Source organism: Macaca fascicularis, chromosome 9, assembly GCF_037993035.2.
Source record: "Macaca fascicularis isolate 582-1 chromosome 9, T2T-MFA8v1.1".
NCBI classification, from domain to species: Eukaryota; Metazoa; Chordata; class Mammalia; order Primates; family Cercopithecidae; genus Macaca; species Macaca fascicularis.
In genome coordinates this window covers 88,597,930-88,601,428 of record NC_088383.1, presented here as the reverse complement: position 1 = coordinate 88,601,428, position 3,499 = coordinate 88,597,930, and positions in this window count along the sequence as shown.

The window sequence follows — 3,499 nt, the reverse complement described above, 5'->3', positions numbered from 1 at the left end:
GGTATGTATATATGCCACATTTTCTTTTTCCTCTCGATTGATGTCCATTTAGGTTGATTCTATATCTTTGCAATTATGAATTGTGCAGTGATAAATATATATATGTGGGTGTCTTTTTGAAATAATCTATTTTTCTTTGGGTAGATACCAAGTAGTGAGATTGTTGGATCAAATGGTGGATCTATCTTTAGTTCCTTGAGAAATCACCATACTGTTTTCCATAGAGGTATTTAAATTTCCACCAGCAGGGAATAAGCATTCCTTTTTCACCAAATCTGCACTAACATCTATTGATTTTTGACTTTTTAAGAAAATGACCATGCCAGATATGGTAGCTCATGCCTATAATCCTCACGCCTGTAATCCTAGCATTTTGGCAGGCCAAGGCAAGCAGATCACCTGAGATCGGGAGTTCAAGACCAGCCTGGCCAACATGCTGAAACCCTGTCTCTACCAAAAATACAAAAAATTAGCCAGGTGTGGTGGTGTGTGCCTGTAACCCCAGCTACTTGGGAGTCTCAGGCAGAAGAATCGCTTGAACCCAGGGGGCAGAGATTGCAGTGAGCGGAGATTGCACCATTGCACTCCAGCCTGGGTGACAGAGAGAGACTCTGTCTCAAAAACAAACAAACAAAGGCCAGGTGCGGTGGCTCAAGCCTGTAATCCCAGCACTTTGGGAGGCCGAGACGGGCGGATCACGAGGTCAGGAGATCGAGACCATCCTAGCTAACACGGTGAAACCCCGTCTCTACTAAAAAATACAAAAAACTAGCTGGGTGAGGTGGGGGGCACCTGTAGTCCCAGCTACTCGGGAGGCTGAGGCAGGAGAATGGCGTAAACCTGGGAGGCGGAGCTTGCAGTGAGCCGAGATCCGGCCACTGCACTCCAGCCTGGGGCGACAGAGCAAGACTCTGTCTCAAAAAAAAAAAAAACAAAACAAAACAAAACAAAAAACCAAACAAACAAAAAAAAAAGAATGACCATTCTGGCGGGGTAAGGTGGTATCTCATCGTGGTTTGCACTTCCCTGATCATTAGTGATGTTGAGCATTTTTTCATAGGTTTGTTGGCCATTTGTATATCTTCTTTTGAGAATTGTCTGTTAACGTCCTTTGCCTACTTTTCAATGGTATTATTTGTTTCTTTGTTCCTGATTTGTTTGAGTTCTTTGTAGATTCTGGATATTAGTCCTTTGTCTGATGCATAGTCAGCAAATATTCTCTCCAATTCTGTAGGTTGTCTGTTTGCTCCGATGATTATTTCTCTTGCTATGCAGAAGCTTTTTAGTTTAATTAGGTCCCATTTATTTATTTTTGTTTTTGGTGCATTTGCTTTTGGGGTCTTCATCATGAATTATTTGCATAAGCCAATATTCAGAAGAGTTTTTCCCAGGTTTTCTTCTAAAATGCTTATGGTTTCAGGTCTTAGATTTAAAATTTTGATCCATCTTGAGTTAATTTTTGTATATGGTGAGAGACAGGGATCCAGTTTCATTCTTCTACACGTTGCTTTCCAATTTTTCCTGCACTATTTATTGAATAGGGTGGCCTTTCCCCAATTTATGTTTTTGTATGCTTTGTCAATGATCAGTTGGTTGTATTTGGCTTTTTTTCTGAGTCCTCTATTCTGTTCCATTGGTTTATGTGTCCACTTTTATACCAGTGCCAGGCTATTTTGACTACTATAGCCTTATAGTGAATTTGAAGTCAGGTAATGTGATGCCTCCAGATTTGTTCTTTTTATTCCGATGCATTTTTTGATAGCTATTATAAAAGGGATCAAGTTCTTGATTTGATTCTCAGCTTAGTCATTGTTGGTATATAGCAGTGCTACTGAATTGTGTACGTTGATTTTATAACCTGAGACTTTGTTGAGTTTATTTATCAAATCTAGGAGTCTGTTGGAGGAGTTATTAGTGTTTTCTAGGTATAAGATCATAACATTGGCAAATTCGGATGCCCTTTCTTTCCCTTGCCCGATTGCTCTGACTAGGACTTCCACTTGGCATTGCTTTCATCTCTCTCACATGAACTCACTTGATCAATCCCCACAACACCATATGAGGTTAATGTGATTACTTGACACTCAAGTACAGATGATGTATTGTTACTATCCCCAAGTTACAGATCATGCACAGCAAGGTTTAATAACGTGCTAAATTTACCCAGCTAATTAGTAGCAGAGCCATGACTGGAACCCTGAAAATGTACTGGCTCTGAAAATGTACAAATTTACATCCACATCACCTGAAAAGATCTTTTTAGATATGTGTATGGACTAAGTAAACATGCTGACCAAATTCACTGTAGGACCTTGGATTGGATCCTGGGACAAGGACAGTCATAGAAAACTGAGGAAATCCAGATGAAGTCACTACTTAGTTATGAGTATTGTACTTATGACACTTCCTTAGTTTTAACAACTATAGCATGGTTATATAAGATGGTCACATGAGAGGAAACAGGGTGAAAGGTATAGGGGAAATCTCTATACTGTCTTACCATCATTTCTATAAAGTTTACATTATTTTAAAATAAGTATTTTTTTAAAAAGTCTGTATAATCATAGCTGCCAAGCATGACTACAATTTCAGAAAGATGCTTCTGTGAGGGAAAATGCTCACTGGTTTTCAAATTCTGGTCTGTTCTTGTGCTTCACCAGCCTAACACCATGGCCCAGTGCCTGGCAACATCTCAACAATCAATTGATATTCCTGATATTTGAGAGGAATCTACAGATTGAGACCATTTTGCAAGAGAAAGAATAAAAAACTAACTCATCTTTTAATAAAATAATAGCAAATACCTCTGTTGCCAAAATATACTGGAACCACTGATCCTCCTCATTTCCAAATTAAATGTTAGAATTCAAGAAAGAGTAAACAGTAAGTACTTTCCTTATTCTTCCAAGATGTTACAATTCTTCTTCAGATGTGTCTACCCTGCACCTGCCACATGAATTATTGAATATATGAGGGTGACTCTAAGCCAGAGCTACTGATCAGTGAAATTGGGTGCAATGGGTGGAAGAGCTGCACTGCTGAGAACTCCAGCAAATAACATCACTCAAAGCCTGCAAGATTCTGCTGTGAAAACATTACATTACTTAGATGCCTGGATGCATAAGTCTCAGGGGAAAGGTTACTTTAGGAGCCTCATGAAACTTCTATATGATGCTGGGTCTGTTGCTCACCAATGAAATAAGGAAGAAGTATGGCCTAACTATGGAACTAGACTTTGTCAAGATGTTGTTACATCAAAGCCCACTCTCTAAAAAAACAAAAAATCATGAAGTATATTTACCTTTTGAGAACTAATTTCACAATCTTATATTTAACCAACATCATAAGCAGACTCTAGAGGCAAAGCAAATGTCATAAATGTGTGCACAACTCTAAAGTGGCAAACTATGACATCCAGCAGGGGTTAATGAAGGATTAAATGCATAGGGTTTCTCCTCAACTTTGTATAATCCTGAGAGGCACTCTAGAGATCATAAGC